The 11,880-nt window shown below is 41.1% G+C and overlaps 1 long non-coding RNA gene across 1 annotated transcript; it reads left to right on the top strand.

Moving 5' to 3' along the window:
• Positions 1 to 9,422: 9,422 nt before the first annotated feature.
• LOC120323403 lies at positions 9,423 to 10,648 on the top strand. Its single transcript, XR_005563792.1, has 2 exons — positions 9,423 to 9,511; positions 10,286 to 10,648. It is a non-coding gene; the product is annotated as an uncharacterized LOC120323403 (long non-coding RNA).
• The last annotated feature ends 1,232 nt before the right edge of the window (positions 10,649 to 11,880 follow it).

The raw sequence follows: 11,880 nt of genomic DNA, 5'->3' as shown, positions 1-11,880 counted from the left end.
CTCGGAGAGGAGAAGGCTCCAGGGAGAGCTTAGAGCACCTTCCAGCACCTAAAGGGGCTCCAAGAGGGCCGGAGAGGGACTTTCAACAAAGGTTTGGAGTGAGACATCAAGGGGGAATGGCTTCAAACTGAAAGAGGGTAGGTTTAGATTCCTTACTAGGAAGAAATTCCTTACTGTGAAGTGGTGAAACACTGGAATAGGTTGTCCAGAGAAGCTGTGGCTGCTCCATCCCTGGAAGTGTTCAGGGCCAGGTTGGATGGGGCTTGGAAAAACCTGTTATAGTAGAAGATGTCCCTGCCCATGGCAGGGAAGTTGGGACTGGATAACCTTTGAAAGTCCTTTCCAACCCAAACCATTCTGTGATTCCATGGTTATCGTGTGAATTCAACTTCATTCTTTATAACTTTGATAGCAAAACTGTTTGTTCTCTCTTCACAAGCAATGTTATAAAATAATTTATATATATATGTATGTGTGATAAGAGTATCCCAGATTCTTTTTGAGTCTTAATAAGCAGATTACCCTGACAGTATCTCATACAACAAAATTCACAGTTCAGCTGTGCATTGAATAACAACTGTATTTGATCAGTTCTAAATTTTATAGCTTTCAGCCTCCTGGAGGATTTCTTGTTCCATATGTTGAAGTAGGTACACTAAACTTCCATTGGCTGCCTTCTGTGTAGTATTCACAAGTGTATTCCATCATTGCCCCCCTCTTTGTTATCTTTTAGAGTAAAATCAGGTATAAAATGTTTTTCAGTCTTCTCTCACCTGAACTCAGACCTGTTCTTGCCTTTCTCTGTCCAGTGATTTCTGTATCATAACTAGGCCTGTTCCAGAGTGGAGCTGCTGACTGCACTGCTCTCTTGTACTGGAATGGGCATTAGGTTTATTCCCCTCACTCAAATGGTAAGGAGAGACATATAAAGGGAAGTCCCATCTCCTTCTTGGTGGTCACTGTATCAAAATCTCTTTGCATCACTTCCTTATCCAAACACCCTCCTCTCTTTCTGAAATACATTTACTTGTTTTCCCAACATTTGGCACTGATACAAGAGACTTAGGCTGTGTGTTATTAGTTAAAGAGGGATTTTTTGGGGGGGGTTATAGGGAATTGCATTAATCCAGTTAAAGAACAGTGATGTCAACAGACAAGGGGCAAAAAGAAGGCAGGATCACAATCCGTCTTGGTCAACACGATTCAGAGCAGTTAAACTTGTGATCTGAAAGCAGGAGATGTGATATTGTACCACCAGATGTGGTAGGGCATTGCCATTTACTATGAATTCACAGGAAGGAAGGGATGAATTATTTGTCAAATTTAAACTTGGGAAACATTTTTCTGTGGAGAACGTGATAGAGACCATGAATTTCCTTGCAATTTCACAGGGATCTGAGCACACATCCTTTCAGCAACAGGTGGATTAAATCCACAATTTCTATTTTCTGCAACCTTCTTTGCAGGCACTGGATGACTCCTATAACACACCAACTTCTACTCTTTTCTAGTTTTGGCTTGGTAGAAGAAAGAAGAAAAAAGAAAAAAGTCTTGTCCAACTGAGCTTTCTCAAGATGAAGGGCCTTGAATTATCTCCAATCTAAACAAACAAAGGGGGATAAATTATCTAATTTCTTGCAACCTTCATATTTTATAGCTTCTGAAATCAAAAGGGAGGAGCTCTTATCGCTGTTGAGAGCTACTGCTTGATTTGTGGTCACAGATGTTTGTCAATTAAGGGGTTGTGAAAAATTGTGAAGTTTCTGTTTTTCCTTTAACCAGCAGAGCTCAATCTTTGGCTGGGAAACAGTATTCTCAGCTCATCAGGCACACAGAACAAACATTAGCTTATAGCTTCTTAATTTCCTCATCAATAAATAGAAGATTTATATGTATTAATTTGCTCCTTTTATGTCTGTGCTGTTCCCATGGCACAGGAAAAAAACGGGCTCAATGTGTCTGATAAAGAACAAGTCTGTAAGAGGTATGGAACACATTTGCATCTTGTTCCACAACATATTCTCAGGAAAACCATATGTCCCCATGCATTGCACCAGTTCTTGTCTGCAGCTTCACTATTTCACTCTCATCTTAAGCAAATTATTTGAGGTACAGCCAAGGCATATACAGGACACAGCCACACTTCAAGGAGGTGGGAAATAATTCATATTTGGGTGCCTTCCACAACTGCATAGCAAAAAATTCTTCAATGCTTTTGAAGTGACTGTGATTGATGTTCTCCATTGTAGCAGGCCATGTTTTCAAGGTCAGGTTTTCAAACCCAGGTTGCCTTTAAGACCAGCTTGGATGGAGCACTGAACTACCTGGTCTAGTGGAAGGAGGCCCTGTCCATGGCAGGGTGTTGGAACGAGATATTCTCCCTTCCACCCCAGGCCATTCTGTGATTTCTTCTGTGATTCTTGAACTCCACAAGCCAATATTTAGATCAAAAATGTCCAGAGGTAAAAATAAAGTCGAAGAACAGCAGAGCATGAAATTATTCCACAAATGCCTGTGATGTGCAGGGTTACTTTGACTGTGTAGCACATTCACTTTTCCAAATCATTGTCCTTCTAAACACAGTTTTCAGACTATATTTTCCAGTGGTGACCACTTGACATCCTTCATTTAACAAGGTTTTCCATTTTTGATTCAATTTATCACAGCCAGAGGTTTCTTCTGTGCCATAGGGTACAGAGTCCATGAATCAACACACTTCAGGGATACTGGAATTGAGTTTAATAATTGACACACTGTGAGCATCCTGTTTGTTTGGTTTTTTTTTACCTCATATGCTGGTATAAAACACAGGGGGTTTTTTGTACATTTTCCTAAATATCTACATAGCCAAATACCTTTTTTCCCATCCTCACCTGTCCAAGAAAATCAGTATTTCCTCTCTTCAATGTGAACTGCTTTAGGACTACTTAGTTAAAATTTCAGTGAAGATTTTATTCCAATGATTGTTACAACAATGCAATAATATTAGTGCTTTAAATTCATGCAGTGTTGATCCTCAGTGTCCTGTGTCTTTTGTATTTTTTTCTCAGTTTAGACTAAAGTGGTTTTATGCACATTAGAGTTTTACCTTCAAAGAGTTAACCAGCTACATATATTGAAAGTATAACAATATCTCTATACCTCATTGATTTCCAGCAGTTGTCCCAGAATAACTTCTTAATTATTTCTCTAGCAATTATCTTGAAATCTAATTATAAGAACTAATTTGTTAAAGTTCTGGAGCCGGTATGACATTATTTTCCAAAATAAAATCAGGCTGGCTGGCAAAATTCTAAAAACAGATGAACTTATTAGTGATTTCTCACTTGCATTTAAAAAAAAGAAAACAAAAAATCCCATAATGATAGTTTTGAAACTTTATCTAAATATTTGTTGAAGAGTATAGTCCTTATTTCACATTGAAAGACACCAGAAAACAAATTACTGAGGGATGAATAGGAGGTTAGTTCTCAGAAGAGGAAACTGTTAGACTATTATTCTTTTATATTCAAAGGGATTTCCATTACTTAGAGCATTTCTGACTATATTGCTTGGGAATCCTTTGGGAATATTCATCTCTGCTTCAGTAGTGGAGAATGTCATCTCTGTCTACTCATTACTGTGGTAGCTCAGTAGCTGACGAAATCAGTGAGAGCTGCTCTTCACAAAACAGAGGAGGTGCACACCTTCATGGCAGTTTCCTGAGGAGATGGACCAGTTTTCCAAGAAAGCTGCTATTCAGGTGATAAAATCTGGGACCTGCTGCCCATCATCACAAACGACTTTGAGAAAAGTGGTCTTCAGGTGGGATGGAAGGTACAGTGTTGTACCTGATGTTCTGGTTTACATATGGACAATTACCACTTCCTTTGCCTTGTTGCCTGCAGGAGTTGATACCTCTCTATTGCTGTACTTCCAGAAGCCAAAATCACCACCTTTCTGTATGAGAGGAGTGAAGCTTTGCTCTGTACAAGAATATTTCCTCGAGTGGCAGAGGAAGGAACACGTCTGGGTGACCTCAGTGTGCTGTGTTAAAACAGCTGCAGTGCCACAGTGGGGCTTTACAGGAGGAGGGAAGTCAGGGGACACACACAGGTGGCCACATCATTATCAAATATAAGCTTTGCCTTCAAACACCAAACCACTCTGAGAGCAGGTCCATGGGGTGAGCAGAGCTCTGACAGCATTTCTGTGTTCCCCTCTACTCTCTCCATGCTGTTCCTACTGCTGTTCCTCAGACTGCCTGTTCCTTGGCATAAAAGCATCCATGCTGTGTTTGGGAAGAGATGAACCTGGAATAAAACTACTTGTCCCACGGTGTAGCTTTGTAGTGATGCTGAACCCTCACACTGCTTTTCTTCACCCCCTGCATGGAAGCTGGACCTGAGTTAAAAGATCAGGCTCACCTCCTACAACCAGTTCTGGAAGCTGGGTTGAAGTGATTGCTGGATATAGATCTGCAGTGTGGGAGAGAAAGAAAAAAGATAGTCTTAAAAAGAGTATTTTCCATCTCTTGTCACTGTAAAGTCCTAAAATGCTGAAAAGGAATGTTGACACGCATATCTGAACTCTTACATCTATAAATCTGCATTTCACAGAGAGGTGGTATTTGCTGTCTCTGTGGGGTTTTCTTTTTTTTTTTTTTTTTATTTTTTTTTGGTGGATTTTTGTGGCTTTTTTTAAAATTTATTTCTTATTTTTATATTTTCATGATGATATGTAACCAGGAACTGCTTTGACAAATTTGGGGATTTGAAGTCTATTAGCAAAAACCTCTCTCCTAACATTTAAAGTAGCCCACTCATTGGGACTCAAATGTTACTGTGTAGTCTCCAAGTTCTGGAAAGAGGCAAAACCAGCACATTGAGCATACAATTAAATGGTAAAATATGTAATAAATTAGGAAAGTTTTGTGGTTTTTCCTCTTTTTACAAAAGGGCAGCTGCTGATGCTGTCTCTTTTAAACAAAAAATATATATAAAGACCAGGAACTCTATGAAATGACTTTCTGAACCCAAACTGAAAATGGCTATTTTAGAGAACTACCAAAGTATTTATTTTTTTGAGTGCCCCCTCGTGACAACCTTTAGCAGGTGATTCATCACCAGAGGTCTGTGCTTCCAGCAGCATGTGAATTCCAGCAGGTTGTTTTGAAGGAGCAGTAGAAGAGGAAGCCACAATCACTCACATTGCTAGAAACATGTCAACAGGTTCACAAGTGAGAGTCCTTCTCAAGCCTTGGAAAGTAGGAGTGGAAAAGCTCTACCAGCCAGAATTTCAGTGCCTTTTATGCCTCAGGAAAAAACCAGAATTTGCCCAAACTTTCTTGCTCCAGGCCCGCATTAATTATGCAATGAAATACATTTTTTAACACGATTAAACATAAATTTAAGATGATGGTTTTCAATGATATGAAAATTGAGTCTTATTTTCCCTACAAACCTTGATGTATTTTGGTATAATCCTTCACTTCCCTGAGGCTCCATGGAGTTACTAACATTACTTATGTCGCGAGGCCTCAAGCAATACCACATTTTCCTACATATAGCACATATCCTGAGAAGACAAGAGCATCTCTGCAGAGATGTGAGTTTGTGAAGGGGAATTTCATCCAAAACCAATTGAGGCAGTGGGATGACAGCCTTCCCCTCTAAGTTCTGGGTGATGTCTGCAATCACTTCAGGCCCTTTTGTGCCTCTCAGCACAAAGTCTGACCACTGGATTGTCTGTGGCAGTGGCAACAAGATGAAATTCAAGTCCTTAATGAGAAAAAAAAGTATTATTTTATAAAGTTGGATCTTCCTCTAAATGCAATGAAACTCTGGCTATTTGGCACTAGCATAAAGATCTAAATATCATTGTAGTGAAAGAAGTCTTGAACTGAGAAACTCCACGTTTCATGGGCACAGCATCAGAAGGAAGTGCAGGACACACTGAAATCCCAAGGTATATCACCCAGTTTTTGCAGGATTAGGCATTCCTGTGCCTCTTAAAGCATTACAACTCTGCCTCAGGTCTTGAACTCTGAGTGACAGGTATATGTATATATATATATATAGAACATACAGAATATCCTTAGACAGAATTGGAACCTGTGAGTGATGAAAGAACCACTCAGAAGAAATTTATAACACCATGCATGATGAGTAAGGAGGATTTGCAGCTACACAAAAAGCCTTCCATCATGAATATGAGGCCTTGTCCCAACTTAAGCACCACTGAGGCTGATCACTCTCTGAAATAAAAGCCATATTCTCCAATTGCTTTAAATGGCACCAAGTCAGGGGATCAGAAAGTCAGGAATTTCCACTTTTGTTTAACCAGCAGGACTTTCTGAAATGGGCTTTTAAGCTTAGCTGGAATGCTTTCACAGAAAGATTTTCATTTTGTTCTGAATAGCCAAGGCATCTGTGCTTCAAACACTTACTCCCTTCCCTGTGCATGGCAAAGCAGTTTTCAAAGTCCTTGACTTATTGAAAACTCCCTGCTTCCCATATGCACTGGAATGCTGATTGAGATGACCTTACATATCTGCAACCCATCAGCCTTTTCTCCTTTCTCCTGGGAAGGAGACTTGTTTATGAAATTATGTTTTCAATAGCAGGAGCAGGTAGAATTCTGATTAGGGTAGTGGTTTGCCCCTTGGAAAAGGAGCAAGAGGGACACAGGAGCCAAAGTTTTAATTGTATTGGCAGTTTTCCCCATTCATAGAGTTTCAGAAGAAAGATTCAGGACAGAGTCCTATGCAGGTGTGTTGTGCATGTGCAGAACTGGTGTGTGCTCTGGGGTTTAACTATTGCAATGCACTTTATTTTTGGGGTGTGTGCATTTGTACTAACAGAGAAAGCACCCCAGTGATCCAGTCATGGGCTAATCACTTCTCTTCCAACACACAGCTCACAAAGGTGACCAGCACTGTTCTTCAATACATTTCAGAAGAACATGGGTGACATAGCTGTGATGAAAACCCAACTCACACACTGTGCTGTGGAACAATTCCCCATTTCAGGATGTTGTGGCTGTTAACCCAACTCACACACTGTGCTGTGGAACAATTCCCCATTTCAGGATGTTGTGGCTGTTAGGGCACCTACTCCAAAATAAATGTGGGACAGAAGGAGAAAGAAAGTGGTTCACAGAATTGTAGAATCAGAATACCCTGAGCTGGAATTGACCCACAAGGACCATCAAAGTCCAGCTCCTGGCCCTGGACAGGACAGCCCCAAGAATCACACCACGGGCCCGAAAGCATTGCCCAGATGCTTCTTGACCTCTGGCAGGATTGATGCTGTGACCACTTCCCTGGGGAGCCTGTTCCAAAGAATTGAGAAAACCTTTTCCATCTGAAAGGAGAGTAACTATCAGTGTAGATTTGGGCATCCTGAGCTCATGATGATCACGCTCATCTCATTGCCTTGCCGGAACTCCAGTCCAATGGATTGGAAGGGCTGGAGTACAAGTCTGATGAGGAGCAGCTGAGGGAGCTGGGGGGGCTCAGCCTGGAGAAAAAGAGGCTCAGGGCAGACCTTATTGCTCTCTACAACTCCCTGAAAGAAAGTTGGGGCCAGTTAGGGGTCGGGATCTTCTCCTGGGTAACAGGTGACAGGATGAGAGGAAATGGCCTCAAGTTGCACCAGGGGAGGTTTAGATTAGATATTAGGGAAAATTTTATCATTGAAAGGGTGATCAGGCATTGGAACAAGCTGTCCAGGAAAGTGCTGGAGTCACCATCCCTGGAAGTGTTCAAAGAATGTACATATATGGCACTTGAGGACATGGTTTAATGGTGAACATGGTGCTGGTTGATGATCTCAAAGGTCTTTTCCAACCTTAATGATTTGGTGATTCACTCTGGGATAAAATGGATACACTTTCTTCTGGGAGAGGTGGATGGCAAAACCGCCTTGTGATGACCCATCTGGAGTGCATCAGTGAGAGACTGAACAGGGTTGTGAGGAGGGTTGGAAGCTCTTTACACACACCTGTCCTCTGTGCCTGGGCACTGGCAGCACCAGCAAGGGTGTGGATCGAGGTTTGAGGGTGGGAATATGTTCACTGACAGTGTTGGCATCAGCCCAGTGATGAGGGCAGAGCTCTCAGACACCAGGCATCTCCCTTGAAATCCTGATGAACCAGCGAATTACTGTTGCAGTTGCTGTTATTAATGAAACATCAACAACCAGGTGTCGTCAGATAAGGTCTGAAAGCCGTGGTGTGTTACACCCTGGCAGGAAAACTCCAGCTATTTACAGTATATTTAAGATTCCAACATGGGGCCTAATGCAATTAGTCAAAATCATTTTGAAAGTAACCAGGAATCCCTGGGGTGCCACAACAAACAAAAGGGAATCTAAGTAGAGTTAAAAAGATGCTATTAATGACCCTGCTGTGTTGGAATGAAATAGAAGCTGTTACTCCTTGCTAAGTAAATGAAACTAAAGATACATTACTGATCTGTGCTATTAATTCCAGAGTCTTAATTCCTAAAGGAAGTTTTTTGATTTCCTTTCCCATAAATATATTTTCCTCCAGGAATTTGACAGACATCCTGAACAAAGTGTCAGATTGCTTCAAAGAGCTCTGTGCTTGGTTCCAGGTTACTCCATAATTCAGTCAGAACTCATATATATTCCACTGGCGTGTTTTTTTCCTAAGTTTTGAGAAACAAGGACTGTATTTTTGCTTTAAATATTTGGGTAACTGAAAATTTCATATATTTTAAGTACTTATTGGGAAGGGTAATTAGAGAAAACAGTGTATGCTGCAGACATTTGAGAGAAGTCTAATGGATCAATTTATAGGAAACATGATTAAGGTAATTAAATACTTTACAACATGTACTGCATTTGAGATTCTTAGAGTCTTTTTAAGCTTTCTATGCTTAGTGTGAATATTTTGGGATTTTGTTTTGCTTTGTTTGGGGTTTGTTGGTTTGTTTTTGTTTGGTTGCTGTTTTTCTTCTCCAGGTCTCTGCCTCAAGATGAAAAGTTTCATCTTATTTGATTGCCTTTTCAGATTTTCACCTCTGAAAATGATAACAGGAAAATGCATTATTTTTTCAACATTAAAAGAAAAATAAAGCTTTGTTTCACCACTGACAGGTTCTTGCAGTCTCTGTAGGGGTGTGGAATTTGGCAGGAATCTTGCTGGTTTCAGATATGTAACTTTTACCTGAAATTCCACTGAAAATTAATTATGTTCAGACAATTTCTTAGCTCCCCATGAGCAGAAGGAATCTGCCAGGTGCTCCATTTCCACTGAGTCAGTAAGTCCCTGCAATCCCCTCAGGAATCAATGAGGTCTGAGGTGCCCTTTTGTGGTGGTTTCACTCTAGGCCTTCCTGGAGACCAACTTGTAACCAGGAAGGAACTAGAAAAGTGATCACTGCTCTCCTCCTCCATGCCCACAAGTAATCTGGGAAGGTTAAGTCAGGAATAGCTCTGGGAAGCTGCTGAGTGGAAATGAATGGAGTAGGAATCTCCACAAGGTCTGTTCAGTGAGGAGGAACCAGGTAGGTGAGTCTTTGCCTCCTCCTTGCTTGCCAGAGCAACCCTTCACAGTGTGTGACTGCTCACGCCTTTAGTTACAGAAACACTTGGGTCTGCCAGCACACAAGAAGATATAAAAAAATCCCAAATATCTCCCTAATCCACATCCTATATCCCACACTGTCTTCCTCTTTCTTTGGCTCTGCACTGTTCATTGATCTGCTTTTTTTGACCTGGGAACAATGTCCACGTCATCAATTCTGGCTCAGGATAAAGCTTCTCCCCACTTCAGTCTGCCAGGAAACACCCTTAGGCCACAGATTCATGTGTGGTGCAATCTTTTCTCAGTAACTACCTCCTCTGGAGTGTTATCTGTCTTCCAGCAGAATGAACTATGTTTCCTGGGAGTCTGTAGATCTTCCAACAGAGTCAACTGCCTCTCAGAGTGGCTTTCTGTCTTCTAGCAGGGTGTGTGGGACAGGTTTGGTGCTGAGATGGAATGGTGAGCACAAGGTTGAAAGGGAAGAGAGGATGCAGTGGGAAGCCACATCCCTTTGTTTTCATATTAAACACCACCCACTACTTCTTTTTTTTGTTTCTCTTATTTGTTTTTTTTCCTCACCAATGTTTGTGTTCACAAAGTTTGCAGCAAAGCAGGAAAACTTTTAAAATGTAACTTACTAATTTCAGAGAAGCTGCAGCTTCTTGCCTTTCTCATTTCATGATGCCTGTGGGGAGAAGGCTGGTTTGAGAGCTCTGGTCTTACACTGAGTAATGAACTGAACTTGTAATTTCAGCTGTCAGCGGGAACCTGCTCTGACTCCCATTGATCCCTGGATCCAAAGATGCCATTGGATAGCCTGCCTCCCTCTGCACCCTTTTTGTCATTTCCCATGAAGATCTCCTCCTGGGCATGTGCTGATCCTTTTTTCAATCACAACAAGTCCTCCCCAGTTTCACTGGTTCTTCACATACAAACATCAGGGATGTGCAAATGATCTCATACTCTGATATTTTTCCCTTAATCTGCTCTTTTGCTTTTCTCATGCAAGAAGTTCAACATCTTTGGAGCCTGTTATCCCAGAATCTGTGCCTAGTGAAGAATCAGTGACGAAAGCTTGATGCCATGGATCTATTTTTATTAAATACCTCCTCTAAATTCTCCTGTTATTGTAGCAAAAACCTCCATTCCAAAGCCATTAACCTGATCATCAGGAAGGGAATATTCAGGGACAAACTCTCACAAACAAGCTGTTCCTGAAATGGCTCTCATATTTATCATCCCTGTCTCTGACTGGGAACCTGTATTGACTGCGTATAATCTCACGAGGAAACAAAGCTACTGAAATAATGCAAGTACAGATACATGCATCCACATATTATGGTCTCCAACCACATTTCTGTTTGTGTGACAAAATCCATGATGTAGATCGGCTTTTTGCCACTTTCTACTCCCTGTAAAATTACCTCATGGGCTGTGGGCAAGTAGATGCTTCAAAAGAGTCTCCAAAAACCAGAATAAAGGGAGCAGACTAATGATTTTAGAAAGAATTGTGTGTAAGGAAAGGTCCAGAGTAGAGTAACAAGATGATAAAACCTCAGAAGCAATTTGGATCTGAGGAATAATCGAGAAGATTAGGCATCTTTAACCTGGAAAATAAGTGACTGAAAGGAAAGGTGGTATAAGACTGCAGACATATGAATGGCACACAAAGGTTGTGTGAAGGATGAGGGTGCAGACCAAAGATTGCTCTGTTTCTTCAGACCAGGGAGAAAGTGAGTCCTGTGAAAGAATACCCTTAGTTTGCCTTATCCAGGTCTGTGATACAGGCAGAACTGAAAACAAGTCATAATACCTGTGAAAGAGGTTTCATTATATAGTGATTAGTTCTTATTGATTTCATAACCAGATGGAGGAGACATTTACTGAAATGTAGATATTTCCAGTGTAGGTGGTTATATCTGAACTATGTCCTTCCAAAGATTTCTTAAAAGTTAATGGAGAGTGAGTCAACCAAGTGAAGTCTAAGACATGTTTCATCTCATCTTAAAATAGATATGTGAAATAGATCAGATTAGAACTCTCAACAGGCCTGTTTTGTTCCATGGGCCATAGAAAAGAGACTAAGATTCAGGTGCAGAAATTTGCACAGCTATTAAGAGCAGTGATTCCATCATATCTGACAGCTCTGGGTGTTGATTTCTGTGGCTTTCATGGGCTGCTGGACTTCAGCTGTCCTAGAATAGAAGAGGAGTTGTGGAGACACCAAAAGCTGAGATGTTCCCTTCACTCTGAGATGTCCAGTTCAATGGGGAGATGGTGGACAGTGAGTGTTGCTACATGGCTGCTGCACCAAAAATGGAGTGTAGACTATGATGGACTGATCCAGGA

This window comes from Pipra filicauda, unplaced genomic scaffold (genome assembly GCF_003945595.2).
Source record: "Pipra filicauda isolate LSUMZ 115617 unplaced genomic scaffold, ASM394559v2 scaffold251_size2273266_pilon, whole genome shotgun sequence".
NCBI classification, from domain to species: domain Eukaryota; kingdom Metazoa; phylum Chordata; class Aves; order Passeriformes; family Pipridae; genus Pipra; species Pipra filicauda.
This window is presented reverse-complemented; position numbering and strand designations above follow the sequence as displayed.